The 17,017-nt window shown below is 41.1% G+C and overlaps 1 protein-coding gene and 1 non-coding gene across 5 annotated transcripts in view; both read left to right on the top strand.

Annotated features, from left to right (window-relative positions):
• LOC111820089 (AT-rich interactive domain-containing protein 1B-like) overlaps positions 1-17,017 on the top strand; it is a 394,067-nt gene that overhangs the window by 99,410 nt on the left and 277,640 nt on the right. The gene's annotated exons all lie outside the window — the stretch shown is intronic.
• On the top strand, positions 11,941-12,047 carry LOC111820359 (U6 spliceosomal RNA). Its single transcript, XR_002823906.1, has one exon. It is a non-coding gene; the product is annotated as a U6 spliceosomal RNA (small nuclear RNA).

The following is a 17,017-nucleotide window of genomic DNA, read 5'->3' as shown; positions in this document are numbered from 1 at the left end:
GGATGGTAGTTACTAAGCTTTTATTATTTTAGAAAATACTTGTTAAATTTTGTGTAGAAGAAAAACAACTCGCAAAAATTTTCAGTTGGAAGTGGTTTGCATAGTTATTTTCTCATGTTTTCTAATGTAGAGAAAAAGGCTAAAGAGTTTAGAAGTGGGTATTGCTCTTGTAACTCGATAGGTGGAAACGGGATGTTAGAAAGCGGTAGCCCTGGTGTCTGCATGTGACTGTGTTGCCCTTGGCCTGTAGGACTCACCAGAGATCTGCTGGGTGAAGTGGCCCAGGTCAGCCCTCCTTACCCCCTGGGGGCTGTGTGGCCGGATACAGCCTCTCCCACCTCAGAAGGCGGATTTCTATTCATCAGAGCTGACTCGGGAAGCTACAGTTTAGTACCATGGGAACTCTCAAGTGGCTTATCTGGGCCCAGATTGAGGTCTGGTTTATGGTATTTGAAATTTTATTGGATAATTTTTAGTAGTTTTATTTTTCAAAGTTTTGAAAAACAGTCTTGGTGCTTATGTTTTATTTCTATGTATAGGTAGTCCCCGACTTAGGATGTATACGAGTTATGACGAACCACACTTAACAGCCGTCTGTTTTTTTTTTTTTTTTGGTACACCTTATTGTTGGTAGTATCTACTACATACAGTGTTGCAGCGCATAATTTTCTGATGTTAACATTCTCAGATATTCACTTGCAAATATTCAAAGAACAGATTTATAAAGATACTGATAATAAAAGGCAATAATAATGAAAACTAAAAAAAAAAAAGGTGTTTGACTTACATCAGAACTGACCTACGACAGAGTCATTGGAACAGAATCCTGTTGTAAGTCAGGGATTACCTGTGTGTGTGTGTGTGTGTGTGTGTGTGTGTGTGTAGTGTCTCATGTAATATAAACCAAAATCAAACAAATTGCTGTTGAGTCCGTTCCTATTTATGGCAACCTCATGTATTTCAAAGTAGAGTGGTGCTCCATAGGGTTTTTAATGGCTGTGATCTTTCAGAAGTAGATTGCCAGGGCTTTCTTCTGAGGTGCCTCTGGGTGGATTTGAACCGCTAACCTTTCAGTTAGTAGCCATGCTCTTGACCATTTGTACCGCCCATGGACTCCTACGTGTAGTATATTCAGGTTCTGTCTCTTACTGTCCGCCAGCATGGTGCACTGTGTTTGGTTCTGCATGATTCACTTTGCAGGGAGTCAGAGACTGCATGGGTTCCTGTACCACAATTCTTGCCTACTTTCAACACCCATTATTGGAATTTTAGTCTAAGTGATACGCAGAATTCGTATGCCCAACGTTTGTTTATGTTCACGGAGGGGGAACAATTTTATCAATAATTCCAAATAGTAGGCATTCCTTAAAAATTACCACATGGTTTTGGAATGCAGTATTTGACTTCAGAAGGCAGTATGTTTACCTCCCTATTGTTAGTAGCCAGTAAGTCGATTCTGACTCATGGGTGACACAGATGGTTAAGCGCTCAACTACTGGATGAAACGTCCGTGGTTCCACCCACCCAGAGGCACCCCAGAAGACAGCCTTGGCGATCTGCTCCTGAAAAGTCACAGCCTTGAACACCCTGTGGAGCAGTTCTACTCTGCACACATGGAGTCTCCATGAGTTACCTCCCCACCCACGACTTACTCGGGTTCATGTGAAAAAGATGTGCTCTTGGCCAGTAATGTGAGGGGGCATCTGAAGGTGTGTTTGGTAATGGGGAAAGCCCTAATGCGGTCAAGGTTTTTCCACAGACAGTCCACAGCTGACAATTGAGAATTAACTATAACTTATTAACTTGGGTAGTAACTCATGTTTGTGTTTTAAAATAATATGTACTAATTTATTACAGAGTCAACCATTTACACAGCCAATATTTTTCTTTTTCAAGCATCTGTTGTAGGCAGAGCATGGCCCCTGGGACTGTATGAGAGTTATTCTCCATCACTACCTTGTTCCCTTAATGTGCTCCTTTCCTCTCCAGCTGGTTTGCCATTACCCCAAAACCCACTGCCTCAAGTCAATTCCGACTCACAGCGACCCTATAGGACAGGGTTTCCAAGGAGCCATGGTGGATCAAACTGCTGACCTTTTGGTTAGCAGCTGAACGCTTAACCACTGTGCCACTAGGGCTCTGGTTTGCCATCACTCAACCACAATTCTTCTTTATCTTTTCTCTGCTAGTAGAAAGTCCAGTGTCTGGGTCCGGTACTGCTCATCCTGGCAGCATTTCCCAGTGTTCTAGGAGGCATTCCCCCAACTCTTCACGCAGAATTTGCAGGTTCCCTTCTCTGCTGTGCTTCTCTGTCCCTTGTCAAAATCCCCGCTAGTTACTTGGAGTTGTAAATGTGCATTTGTTCTCTCTCTTGCTTGTAAGCTGCAGAAGTGCAGGGACTTGGTCTTATTCACATTTGTATCTTCTTAGGGCCTAGCATGATTCTGTTGACAATAACTATTGCTCAGTGAATACATGTGATCTAATGGCAAATAGATGTTTGAAATGCATTTGGGAAAACAAAGCCTAGCTGTAGATCCCAAGTATAAATACTGTGATCTGATTGAATCAGGGACCCGCCTGAGCACTGTTTCAGTCACTAAAGGCCCCATAATCTTAGACAAATAATGTTTTCTGTGAAATGGCACTCATTCTCTCCCCTTTTGTAGAATTATCATGGGGTTTAGATCATCTGTGTGAAAGTAGTTTAGAAAGTTTAAAATCACTGTACAAGTACAGAGCGTTGTTATTGTCATGAATATTGTTTTTTTGGAGGGGAGCAGTTATCAGTGAAAATATTTTAATATGAGGTCTGTCTAGTAGTTATTGTAATCCATCTTTTTGTAGAAGAGTCAGAGGTGATTGGCCTTATACTGCTTTTTGGGGTGCAGGGAATTTAATTTTGAGGCCTCAGGGTGGAGAGCAAAGTAAGGCAGTGATGAAATAGGTGTCCCATGCTTTCAGCCTCTTACCAGTGGCTCTCCAGCTGCCACATTCTTTCTCATGAGCATTTAATTTCCCAGTTATATGTTAGCTGTCTTTAATCTTCTCAGTAGCATTATTGAGAATTTCAGGTAGTAGCTGGTATAATTTTTTTCCAAGTATTTCTCCCAGAGTGATTATTTGCCTGAGTGCTCCTATAAACCTGGCAAAGAACTCATTGCTAGGGAGACTCGGAATTACCCCTGGGAGTTGGTGACCAGGATTCTCACAGAATGGGGTCCTCTGAACACCCTCCCCCCACCCCCGGGAAAAATAGGATGCCTTTTCCCTTTAATGTTTTCCTTTTTTTCCCTTCCTTTGGGGCCGTGTGGAAAATAAAAAGCTGTCTCAGCCCATCCTTTTCACCCTTTTTATTATTTTACTTTGGATTTCACTTCCACTCCTTTGCCTGGCTTCATCTCCTCTGGCGCTGAGATCCCCTCTGGCTCCTTTTTCCCTGCTGGAGGGCTGACGCATACCCTCTCTGCCCCCACACGCCCTCCCTGCCCCGGCTTCTTGCTCAGCAGAGCCTGACCTTCCTCTTCCGGATTCTCAGCTCACAGCCGCTACCTGCCCCCACTCCAGTTCACCCTTCCTCTTCGTCTTTCTGGCTCTTGATTCCTTGCGGTAGTTGCTGTCACCTGTCTGACGGGTTATGGTGGGTCTGTGAGTGCTTGAAGTTTGCCTTCCCTCAGTTTGCTGGGCCTGTTTCCTGTAGGACCTCCAGCTGCTGTTGCTCAAACCGGCAGGGGGTTCTTCTTCTCTGGGGACGGCCTTCGCTTCAGCAGCAGCTATAGGTCAGAAGAGAGGAATTTCCGGAACCAGAATCCATGGACCCTGGTTTATTCTGACACGGTATCACTTGGAGCAGTTCTCTCTGAGATTTTCTGAAAGAATCACACTCCGATGCAGCATTTTTTAAAACGCTGCTTGTGACCTATTAGTGGGATTGTGAAAACAGTGCATTAGGCTGCAACCAGAAATTAAAAAAAAAAAAAAAAGGAAGGAGTTTAATAATAGAAAATATGAATGCATCACATGTAGTAAGGGTATGTAGATATAATAACTCACAGGTGTGCTCAAGGGTGTGTTAGAAAGTATATATCTTCTTTTGAGTTGGAGTCAAAAAGTTTCAAAGCCTCTGTTCTAGTTAACCTTCAGTATTTTAATTGTTTAAACCACATCTAATAGAATGATTGTCATACATCTTAGATGACTGTTCTAGAATGGTTTTTAAAACAATTTATTTTTTGTTGTTGTTAGCCAAACATACACCAATTCAACCGTTTCTACATGTACAATTCAGTGACATTGATTACATTCTTCGAGTTGTACAACCATTTTCACCCTCTTTTTCCGAATTGTTCCTGCCCCATTAGCATAAACTCCCTGCTCCCTAAATTTCCTATCTAATCTTTCAAGTTGCTGTTGTCAATTTGATCCCATATAGATAGTTCTTAAAAGAGCACAACGCTCAAGGCAGACATTCTTTACTAGTTAAGTAAAATTATTGTTTGGTTTTAAGAAGACTTCAGGGGATAACCTTCAGTATTTTTAAGTTTCTTTGATACACCTGCCTTTTCCTTCTAGTGGTAATATAAGAAATTGTTTTCTTAGAATTAAGATAAAGTCAAATTACAATATGGCTTATTTTCAGGATAACCTGATGGAACATTGAAACTACAGTTAAATGATTTACCAGTTGCAGGACAGGTTTCCTATTTTCCACATTAGGACTTTGCCACCTAAACAGCACTGCTTCCCAGCCAAGCTCCAGAAGGAGCCTGTAGCATGGCAGCCACCTGGAGGTTGATGCGGGAGGAAGGCATCTGGGGTCTTTCTGGCCCTGGTGAGCTCGAGCTGGGAGCCCCATCTGCAGGGATGGAGCACCCAGATCCTAGCAGTTGGTGTGCCCTGGACTGGATACGAGCACCATGGGTGGGGTGACCGCAGTGTGCTAACGGGATGGTGGGGCAGTTGTTTATAGTTTTCATTAGGCCACCACCAGTATAGGGCGTGGAGCACATTAGAAAGAGGTTCTGAATTTTAACAACCACCAAATGGCCAGATACAAGTGTTGCTAATTCTTTTTCTAGCAGGAGCCACTGGATGGTGAAACGATTAAGCATTCAACTACTAGCCAAAAGCTTGGTGGTTCGAACCTATCCTGAAGCACCCCAGAAGACAGGCCTGGCAGTCTGCTTCCGGAAGGTCACAGCCTTGAAAACCTTATGGAGCAATTCTACTCTACACACTTGAGGTCGCCTGGAGTCGAAATTGACTCAGCGGCAACTAGCAACTACAAAGAAATAGCTGTAGGTTTGAAGTGATTGTGATTATTGAATGTAGCATCTCTGGTTAGAAAACGTTACCATTCTTGCATTCATTATACCTTATCTTGAGCCCAGAGAAACCCTTCCTGACCTCAGTGTTGTTTTAACCCTGTCACTGCTCTGATAGACTTTCTTTGTTCTTGAAAGAAACATCTTGGAAAGAAAAGTAAAGAAGTGAAATGAATAGTTGGAAATTAGGCTTCCCCCAACCCAAATAACACTTACAGTGTATCTGTTAAATTTAAAGGGTTTATTAAAGTGAAAAATTTTGTGGGGTGCTGTTTGAAACCTGGCCTTTTCCTTCTAATGGCAATAAGAAATTGTTTTCTTATAGTTAAGATAAAGTAGAATTAGAATGTAGTCGAGTTTCAGGACTAACAAAAAGTTTAGCCCATTTATCGTTATTTGTCATGGGATTGGAGGCTGTATCTTTGGACAGTTATTTTATATCCTTTAACATACTAGCAAACCAGTCACATGGATTTTGTATTTCACTAAAATCTATTGGCTTACCTGCTAATATACTTAGAATGTATCTGAGATTGCATCCACAGTGCAGTATAGATTTGAGGGGAGTAATTATGATTATATGATTATTTATTGATTTTCAAAATGCCTTGTTTAGAATGCCTAATTTTAATGATTTGTTAATGTAAACAGAGGAGAGAGTAGAAAGAAGTGAAACATTTAATTTATTGAAAATTCTACATTAAGTAAATCTTCCTCCCCATCCTTAGTTTCTGTTAATGATTTTAAAATGTCAACATCCTATATTTTTTCCTGACCAATCTTTTGGGAGTGTTTGGAACATGTTATTCCACCTGATGAAATAAGAAAAAAATTGTGATCCTCTTTCTCAAAGGAAATAATTACATTCTCTTTTTATATGCACATTTAATTTGAAATATATTTCAACGACTTTGATATTTTATCCAAAGTATTTCATACGGCCTCAATCTCAAAATGGAACAACTCCTGTTTAAACTATTACCACATAACCCAAGTTCACCATATAAATTAACTTTACGTGCTAAATCCACTCAAAATGAAGAGTCCCCCCACCCACACTTTGCCTTGAGTGTGTGCTGTGTGTGTCGGTAGAAATTTTATTCGTGATACCTTCTGAATTAATTTAAACCACACATTTTTAAAATATCAGTTTTTGAGACTTAAACATATTTGTGTGCATTTTTCATTAGTAGCCTTGGTCCTTTTTACTCACCTGTCTCCAGGGGTGGATTACCCAATAAGCTGGGGCATACTGTGTTCTCTGGTTAATCAGCCCCTGCCTGTCTCCCGCTTCCAGCCCTGCCCGCCCCCCTTTGTTCTCTAGAGCCCAGCGCCACCATCTAGACCCCAGGCCTTGCCATCTAGTTGACTCCGGCACAGGCGACCCCATGCCTGTCAATGTAGAACTACACTTAACAGGGTTTTCAATGGCTGATTTTTTGCAAGTAGATCACCAGGCCTTTCTTTTGAGACTCCTCTGGGTGGACTTGAACTTCCAGCCTTTCGGTTAGCATCCGAGCACGTTAACCATTTGCACCACCCAGGGACACCAGAGCTGAGCAACCCACAAAACCAAACCCGTTGCCATCAATTCTGACTCATAGCGACCCGACTGGACAGGCTAGAACTGCCCCATCGACTTTCCCAGGCTTTAATCTTAACGAAGCAGACTGCCACATCTCTCATGGGACAGCTTGTGGGTTGGAACCACTGACCTTTTGGTTAGCCGCTGAGCACTTAACCACTGTGCCACCAGGGCTCCAGAACCGAGCAAGGTCTCTAAATGTCCTTACCTCTTCCTGCCCTAGCCGAAATGCCCGCTTACCTTCTCCTCTCCATGCTTCCCCTGACCTCTGATTCCCGAGTCGTCCGTCTAATGGCAGGGTCTCCTGGGGGGTGGTGTGAGCCAGTTACTCAAGTTTCATCTGTGACTCTGGCAGGGTGGAAGCGTGCAGGTTTCCTCACCCTGGACCCTAGTTTATTGATCTTAATGAGAGGGCTGTGCAGGTGCTCTCTGAAGTCTCTACCAGTTCTGGTATCAATGATGGAATAGTTCACAGTAAGGTGTAATTAGGCTTAGCCCTTTGAGGATTCGGGAAAGGATGTGTCTTTCCAGTTTAAAACAGTCACTTACTGATCCAAATGATAGGAGGACTGTGTATGTTGAGTGTTTTTTGAGCACTCCCTCAACACATATGTATACATACCCCTTAAACTATGATCCGGAGAATAAAATGCCAGGAATTGGTTTTTCAACCACAGATGTGAATATACATTTCCTCTGGCCTCACCTTTGCATGTGGGATTCGGGGGAGGAATCACAGCTTAGTGCAGTAGGGTGGGTTTGTAGTAGAAAAGTCTATTACAAAAAGACTCCCTTTATTTATAAAATCACAACTCATTGTTTTTTATGAGTACATCCTGAAAGTCAGTAATCCCTGGGGGGCACAAATGGGTAAGCGCCTGACTACTAGTCAAAAGATTGGCGGTTGGAACCCACCTGGAGGCACCTTGGAAGACAAGCCTGGCTATCTGCTTTCCAAAGGTCACAGCCTTGAGAACCCTATGGAGCAGTTCTCCTCTGCACACATCGGGTGGCTGTGAGTTGGAGTTGGCTCAGCGGCAGCTAACAACGAGAGCAGTCACGCTCAGTCCCCAGGGAGTACAGACGCTGCCTCAGCGGCCTTCCTTCTCTCCGAGCCTCTGTAATTGCCTCCGCTCTGGAGGAGGCCTCCCCACCTCCAGGGACGAGGTAGGATGCCAGTACAGGTCCCCTTACTAGTTTTTTCCCTGGAAACTGTCTAGATTCTGCATTCTGCTGACTTCTCAGCGTCTCGGAGGAGGAGAGGAAGAGCCGGGTTTGGGTCTAGGCTGTGGTCTGTGGACACGGCCAGCATGACGATTGCTGCTGTTTTTGTCCATTTGTACGTGCTTCACCATGTCCGTCATTTAAATGTACAGGTGGATGGATGAATGAGTACTGTCCGTTGTTTTAAAAAAATCATAAGGAACACTTACACTGTGCATTATTAAAGGATCACAATTTAAAACATTGTATTTTTTGAAATTTCCATTTTTCGAGATGCTTGGTGATTTTGTACTCACACTCTCATCAGCTCAGTTACCAAAATAATTTTTGTTTGTTTATTTATTTTTTTTGGATGAGGGAGAGAAAAGGCATAAGCAGCTACCGCCTCACCTTCAAACTGGGTAGCAATAGCTTTGTTTCCCCTTTGAATCTTTCATTAAAAAAAAAAAGAAACAATTCCAAAGGCTGTATTAAATGCACACAAACACAAGTAACTCACATAGATACGTGGAATCAAATCTCCAAGGTGGAAGGGCCTTCAGGAACGTCTCCCCCTCTCCTGTCCCTCCTACCCCCCCAGCTCCCCTCCACAGAAGATACCACCAGTTGCTCTTCTGTCCATTAACTGTTTTACAGTTCTAGCCTTATTCTGGTAAATCCCTGTTTCTCTGTTTCCCCCACTGTGTAGTCCTCTGAAACCGAACAGCCTTTTCCATCTCGCATTCACTGCACATCTTCCCGTCACGTGGCCACAAAGTTGACATTGCAGCCTCAGCAAAGGTTATCTCTTTAAAATTCTCTGAAATTCCCCTTTGGCACATCCATTTTGGCAGCTGGGTTTATATAGGAAAGTGGTAAAGCTCTTCCCTCCTCTTTTTGTGCTTTATAAAAATAGAAATCTCTGGCCAGCAGGTCAGGGAGGCAAAGAGCTCCTTCTAAAATGTCTGTCGGTTCTCCTTCCTGACTGTTTGCCCTCTACAGTGTTCTCAATGGCGTCCTCACCCGGTGCTGTGCACCAAGTGGGTGCTTTTTAAAATGTGAACACACTGTAGCCCCACGCTTATTTTAAAGTCTTATTAGAAAACTCTGCTGTCATAACATGTGTATGAAGTTCTGCTGTACTGCTTTGGCTTTTGATTTTGTAATCTTTGTGTGTGTGTGTGTGTGTGTGTGTATGTCTTTTTAATTGAAACAACTCAGCAGTTATATCCACTGATTCAAAATTACCTATTGTAGTTCGGGCAATAATGTAGCAAGAAAGGTGAAAGATCCAAATGGCTTTTCAGTGAGATGCACTTATTACTAAGTAAATGTCATCACATACGTGTTTCTTGGGAGAGCATTTTCTTGGATGAAGACGACTCAGTCCCCGCGAGGCAGCACAGACCTTTTTTTATTTCAAGTAGCTTTTTCTAGGAAAATATTGCTTCTGTTAGCAGAAATGACCTAACTACTTATTAGCCACCGCTTGCCTTCTGAGCCCTGTGTTTTTTTCTGTCCATACCGTGACCTCCACGGCCGGGGGTCTTTATGCACATCATGTTGATGCAGTTCCATCCTTGTGAGTCTCCCGTTTAAAAACAACTGCATATCCTTGGTATGGAAAATGCTTATTTTTGATTTTGTTTTTAAATGTAAATGTTGCTTCCGTATCAGAGATGAGCATGGTACCTTCAACTATCAAAATTTTTTCCTGCTTAAACTATTATAAAAATAAGACATTTTGAAAGCTTGTAGGTGAGATTTTCTCCCCTGAGATGGTTTATAAAAAGATTGTAGACCACTTGGTTTTTGATGCTGGTTCTCTTGTCTTCAAGAATAAACCAAAACTAAACCCATTGCCATGGAGTCGATTCCGACTCATAGCGACCTTATAGGACAGGGTAGAGCTGCCCCACAGGGAAGCAGACTACCACATCTTTTTCCTGCAGAGCATCTGATGGGTTCAACCGTCCACCTTTTGGTTAGCAGCCTAATGCTTAACCACTGTGCCACCAGGGCACCTTTCTTCAAGAGTAACAACCAAAAAAACCCAAACCCATTGTTGTCAAGTAGAATCTGACTCATAGCAACCCTGTAGGACAGAGGGTTTCCATAGGAATGGCTGGTGGATTCGAACTGCCTACCTTCTGGTTAGCAGCCTAAGCTCTTAACCATTGTGCCACCAGGGCTCCTCTTCAAGAATAGGCAGTATGGGTTAATCTTTTGCTCTTGGGCACACCCCAGCCTACCGTCTGCCATACCAAATTTGTATACGTTGGAAATATGCTATCTTTTTTAGCTGAACATTTTAGAATCAGATTTATCATCCTGTGCATTACACACATTTCTCTCTGAAGCTGTGAATTTTTTCCTGTTACACTTCTGTTTGGTCAAAAAGAGCACTGTAGACTATAGATCTCTGGTATCGGATGCCCTCAGTGGAACCCAGGGAAGAAAGTAAAGTGCGTAATGAGGGCACTTGAGCATAAAACTACAATTATACACTTGTGTGTTAATTTTGTGTGTACAGTAAGACTGGTTGTAAATGAGAGGAAGCATTTTACTGCCAGCGAATGCCTTTGTTTTATGAATACTTAAACAAAATCTCCTTTAACTGGCTGACTTGGAAAGAAAGGTGAAAGAAAACATCTATAGATAGGTGGTAGAGAAGAATACAAAAAGTAACTAGGAAAATAATCTTACTGTTGTGTACAGCCTTGCTTGATGTGCTTTCACACAGTGGAGTGAATGCTGTATAGATAAGCCAATGAAAATAATCAAAGGCAGAGTGGTGTATAAATAAAAGTTGGTAAGGAATCTTTGATCTGGTAGAATGAGGGCTGGTGTGATTGGCTTGCATTGGTTGACCGTACATTCATTAGCCCATACATTCATTAATCAAATTCTACATACCACAGTTAGGAGACATTCCTTGAAGCTTGAAGGAGTTAATTTTATGACAGTTAAAGAATGTACCAATTACAAAATGGATAACAATGTTGTAGAGCTTGTTAGCCTCAAGAGGTAGCTTGGGCTGGAAATATAAATTAAGAAGGGTATAAATAAATTCATGGATAATAGATTCATAATGCTTTTTAAGAGGAAATAAAGGCTGTTCAGGACATATCCATGACTTTTAGAAATGGAGGTCACAAGAGGCACTACCATTTAGCTCTTCCTGCCATATGGAATATAGAATATTCACTCTGAAGAACATTGGTCTGACCTAGTATTCTCTTAAGCTTTGATTTGCTAAATATAGAACAGTTGCATTTACTGTGAACTTGAATAAGCAGTAAAATTTTGTAGGCAATTACTAATCGCAGAGAAATCCAAGAGGGTAGTTATATATATTGTTTCACTCTGTTATGTCTTTATTGTGTGTACCTGTTAAAGAAGTTTTAGAAAACAAATTTGTCATGAAAAAGACGTATTACTGATGACATGTGAGAACTTTTCAACATTGTTTCACAAATCAAAAATAGTAAATTTATTCTCCAATATAAATTTAAAAAAAATTTTTTTTAAGCTTAGCGGAGAGGGTTAAATTAGCCCAGGTATGTCTGCTAGTGTTCAGTTTATCAGGAAACAGCAGTGAGTCGTTGCTTAGGGGGAACTGAGTTTCTGTTAAGGGCAGTGGAATAATTTGGAAACAGATCCTGGTGTTGGTTGCACATGATGCTCATAACCAATGTCACTGAATTGTGTAGGTGAAAAATGTTGAATTGGCAAATGTTTTGTTGTATATATGTTTACCACAATAAGTCAATTAAAAGGAAAAAAGAAAGAAATGGCAAAAGAAGTGGCCCAAAAGTTATGTTCTGCGTGCTTGCTTCGGCAGCACATATAATAAAATTGGAACGATACAGAGAAGATTAGCATGGCCCCTGCGCAAAGATGACATGCAAATTCGTGAAGCGTTCCATATTTTTGGTTGAGAAGTTAGAGGGTTGACATGTTGTGGGGTTGTTAACCAGTGTCATAAAACAGTATGTGTACTACTGTTTCATGAGAAACTATGTGTTCTGTAAGCCTTCACCTGAAGTACAATTAAAAAAAAAGGTTATGTTATGAACGAGGACATGGAAAAAAATGGAAGTAGCCTCCACAGCAACATGGTCTCCATGTATCTGGCTTGTTTGTGTAGCTCCGCGTCTAGCCTGTTCTTGAGTTTCTAACGCTGTTTGTTCTAGAATCCACCAGCAGTTCTACTCTGTCCTGTAGGGTTGCCATGAGTTGGAATCGACTCAACAGTAGTGGTTTTTGTTTGTTTGTTTGTTTGTTTTTTTGTTCTTGGTCCTGGAATGCTTTGCCAAGTCCTTCAACCTGGGTTGTTTTTTGCTGTTACTGCTGAAGGGAAGCTGGATAGACTGTGAAGGAACTTAGCTTCAGTGTACAATACTTACAATAAGCGCTCAATGTACGTTTGTTGACTGCTTCTCAACATGAAGGAATAATTTCAGGAAATTGTGGAGTATTTTGTTCCTTGGACAAGCCTAAGGACAAGATTTATTTTTCTTTTTAAAATAAGAAAATGGGGAGGAAAAAAAGTCCTAAATGGTTTGGAGGTCTCAATTGGGAACTTAGCTTAAAGGGATGATACGGAGTGGTTGTAGGACCTTGACCTCATAGACTTTATTTATTACCTCCTAGCATATTATTTTTGACTGGACATGTTGACATAATAAAATTTCCTCACACAGTTAGTTCAACCAAGCATTGGCTTAGCATCTGAATTCCTTGCTGTGGGGAGTTTTCAGTCTGTCTCTTACACATGAAAAATAAGTGTTTGATCTTGCTGTGAAATTGGAAGCCGTCAAATTTGCCACAGTAACTACTAAAATGTAGCTGTTGTGATCTTAGAATTTTTCCTATCCTTTTTGCCTTCCCATTTTGTGGAATTTACCTGGAGAGGCTCAGATCTAGGATGAAAAACAACCCCCCCCCCAAAAAAAAAAATTAGGGAGCTTTCTGCTTGTGATTAAAGGTAAATTGTCATAATACACTTTCTGACTCTTAAAAAACAGAAAGAAATAATCCAAAATCGATTGTATTGGGTTCTAGCTTCATGAAAAGCACTGAGTTGTTTTAAAGAATGCTAACATTTTGGTATACTTCTAGGTTATTAATTTTTTATACACATACAAATTTTTGTATTAGCAATAGCATAATACTATATATATTGTTTTATAACCTACTTCCCCTTGCTCCCCGACTTCAGTGATAAGTGGGTAGAACTTCTTGCTATTAAATATGTATTATCTATAACGAGAATCAATTTTAATGGCTGTATAGTATTTTATTGAATCTCCCTTTTTACCAATCCACTATTGATGGATATGTAGAATTTTAGACTGTTTCCATATTTTTCAGTGGGGGTACTATCATCGGGCTGCAGTGAACACCTTGCTACACATATCTGGGCATACTTACTTGATATTTTCTCTTAAAATAAGTTCCCAAAAGTAGAATTCTGGGTTAAAGGAATGTTGTTTTTATACATATTGTGACTTGCCTTTTAAAAAGTTCTTTAATTTACACACTCACCATGATTATTTCAATATGCCCAACTGTTCTGTAATATTTTGGGTTATGTAAAATGATGACTCTAGTTTACAAAGCATGACATTCTTCTCCAAGGACTGCTCCTTCCTGATAACATATCTAAAGTATGTAAGACAAAGTCTTGCCATCCTCCCTTCTAAGGAGCATTCTGGCTGTACATCTTCCAAAATGGATTTGTTTGTTCTTCTGGCAGTCCATGGTATATTCATTATTCTTCGTCAGCACCACAATTCAAAGGCTTCATTGCCCAACTTTCACATGCATATGAGGTGACTGAAAACACCATGCTTTGGGTCAGGCGCACCTTAGTCCTTAAAGTGACATCTTTGCTTTTTAACACTTGAAAGAGGACTTTTGCATTAGATTTGCCCATTGCAATATGTTGTTTGATTTCTTGACTGCTGCTTCTGTGGGCATTGATGGTAGATTCAAGTAAAATGAAATCATTGAGAACTTCAGTCTTTTCTCCGTTTATCATGATGTTGCTTATTGGTCTAGTTGTGAGGATTTTTTTATTCTTTATGTTGAGGTGTAATCCATACTGAAGGCTGTGGTCTTTGATCTTCATCAGTAGGTGCTTCAAGTCCTCTTTGTTTTCAGCAAGCAAGGTTGTGTCATCTGCGTATTGCAGGTTATTAATGAATCTTCCTCCAATCCTGATGTCTGTTCTTCTTCATATAGTCCGGCTTCTCAGATTATTTGCTCAGCATACAGATTGAATAAGTATGGTTAAAGGATAAAACTCTGACACACACCTTTCCTGATTTTAAACTACACAGTATCCCTTGTTCTGTTTAAACGACTGCTTCTTGGTCTGTGTACAGGTTCCACATGAGCACAATTAAGTGTTCTGGAATTCCCATTCTTCGCAACGTTATTCATAATTTGTTATGATCCACACAGCTGACTTCCTTTACATAGTCAATAAAACATAGGTAAACATCTTTGTGATATTCTCTACTTTCAGCCAAGATCTGTCTGACATCAGCAGTGATATCCCTTGTTCCACGTTCTCTTCTGAATCCGGCTTGAACTTCTGGCAGTTCCCTGTTGATGTACTGCTGCAACCGTTTTTGAATTATCTTTAGCTGAATTTCACTTGCATGTGATATTAATGATAGTGTTCAGTAATTTCCACTTTCTATTGAATACTTCCAACAACAAGAAAAAGTTTAGATTCTTCCTTCTGTATTAAGTGTGTATATATTTTCTGCCAGTATTTTTTAAAGGTATAATTTGCATACAGTAAAATGCCCAGATCTTATACAGTTTGATGAGCTTTGTCAAATATGTACATCCATGTAACCACCACCCTGATTCACATGTAGATGCCCATCAGCCCCAGGAAGTTCCCCATGCCCCTTCCAGCCAGTCACCACCCCCATGACCATGGTTCTAATTTCTGTCACTGTAAATTAGTTTTGTCTGTTCTTGAACTTCAAATAAACAGAGTCATACAGTATGTTGAATGTGTATACATTTAATATAGTTCTTGAGGGACGTGTAGATAGACACCAAAGAAAACTACTTCTTAGAACAAAAAGGGCCTGAAGCTGATGTGAAAATTATATAGAGTAAGAGCAATAGGTCTTTAATCTGGAAAGTTGAAGATAATCGAGAAAAGTGCTCATTCCACAGTATATCACAAAATTATCCTGCTAGAAATTTAAAACTGGGGAATTTTTTTCCCCCACATTAAGAATACCTGTGGTAAGTTTATGAGGGCAGTGGTGGTTAAGTAGCAGAATTCTCCCTTCCGTGTGGGAGACCCAGGTTTGATTTCCGGCCAACGTGTCTCATGCACAGCCACCACCAGTCTGTCTGTGGAGGCTTGCTTGTTGCTATGGTGCTAAACAGGTTTCACTGGAGCTCCCAGGCTAAGATGGGCTAGGAAGAAAGACCCGGTGATATTCGGAAAATCAGCCCAGTGAAAACCCTGTGGACCATGACAACGGTCTGATTGATAACTGATCATGGGGATGGCGCAGGATTGGGCAGTGTTTCCTTCTGTTGTGCATGGGACTGTTATGAGTTGGGGCAGCTAGCAGCAACATAAGTTTAGGAAAATGCAGAGTGTTCTTTTGTTCATAAATTGGTTCTCTCCAGATGAAGGGACAAACTGATATTGTATACAGATTCGGGTAATACATGGGTGACAGACGCACATTAGACACCGGGATGTGTTTTAGTATCGTAACTTCAAAGCTCTCATCAAGGACGGTTATAATATCTGTGTCAAGTGTATTTCTGAGCTTTTGCAGAAATGGAACATTGGACTGGACCATTGTGTAGCTCAGGGTGGAAGCTCTTAGATTTAAATTGTCAGTAGATTGTGATGTATAGCATATGATTTATGTACTTATTCCAAGAGTTCCAGTCAACAGCTATTCATTGAGCTCTTGCTATTGTTCAGGCACTCTGAGTACAGTGATGATGAACTCAACCGACAGGGCCCTGTCCTCCATGGGATTTAATTCCAGTGAGTGTGGTGGTGTGTTAGTGGGCAGGTAAATTTGAGAAATCCCGGATTTAATGGTAGACAGATGTCTTAACTTTTTAAGGATTTCACAAATGCTTTGATAAGCTGATATGCTAATATAAAAAAACAACCAAATCCATTGCTGTCCAGTTGTTTCCGACTCGTAGCAACCCTATCGGACAGAGTCAAACTGCCCCATAGGGTTTCCAAGGAGAGCAACTGGTGGATTCAAACAGCCAACCTCTTGGCAGCCAAGCTCTTAACCACTGTGGCACCAGGGCTCCAATATGCTAATATAGTGTGTTCTTTTTCTCAAACGTGGGAGCTCATTTATGTGAGAAATTTTGCAGGTTAGTGTCCAGTGTAGGAGTCGCAGGGAGGTACTGGCATAAAGTTGTTCCTGTCACATATTTACCAGTCTGCCCGACACGCCTGTCCCTTGGGAAGAAAGCCATAATGAGTATTCTGCCTCTTCCTATTCTAGGTGAAAGATCTGGAAAAGTTTAGGCCACCTGGCACAGGAGGCTGGGATTGGTTCTCAGAAGCCCGAGCCCTATGGGCCCCTTTAATTAAGTCCACAAAGGTGCTTTTCTCTCAGGTGGCTTCGACTTGCTTTGGGTGTGTCCTTGAGCTCCTCCCCTGCCCTCTTCCTTTTTGGGGGGTGCCGTGGAGGTAAGATCTTTAGTTTAGAATTTTCAGTTATGAAATAATTTAGACATACAGAAAAGTACAGAATATAACAGACAGTGTAACTACACCAAGAGTGTAGGTGTTAATGTTTTGTCACATTTGCTTCATATTTCTTTTCCCTTCCCCTCTCCCCCGAGAATCATGTATATCCCTGTAATTTGTGTTTTT

Source organism: Trichechus manatus, unplaced genomic scaffold, assembly GCF_000243295.1.
Source record: "Trichechus manatus latirostris isolate Lorelei unplaced genomic scaffold, TriManLat1.0 scaffold00002, whole genome shotgun sequence".
Lineage (NCBI taxonomy): Eukaryota > Metazoa > Chordata > Mammalia > Sirenia > Trichechidae > Trichechus > Trichechus manatus.
This window is presented reverse-complemented; position numbering and strand designations above follow the sequence as displayed.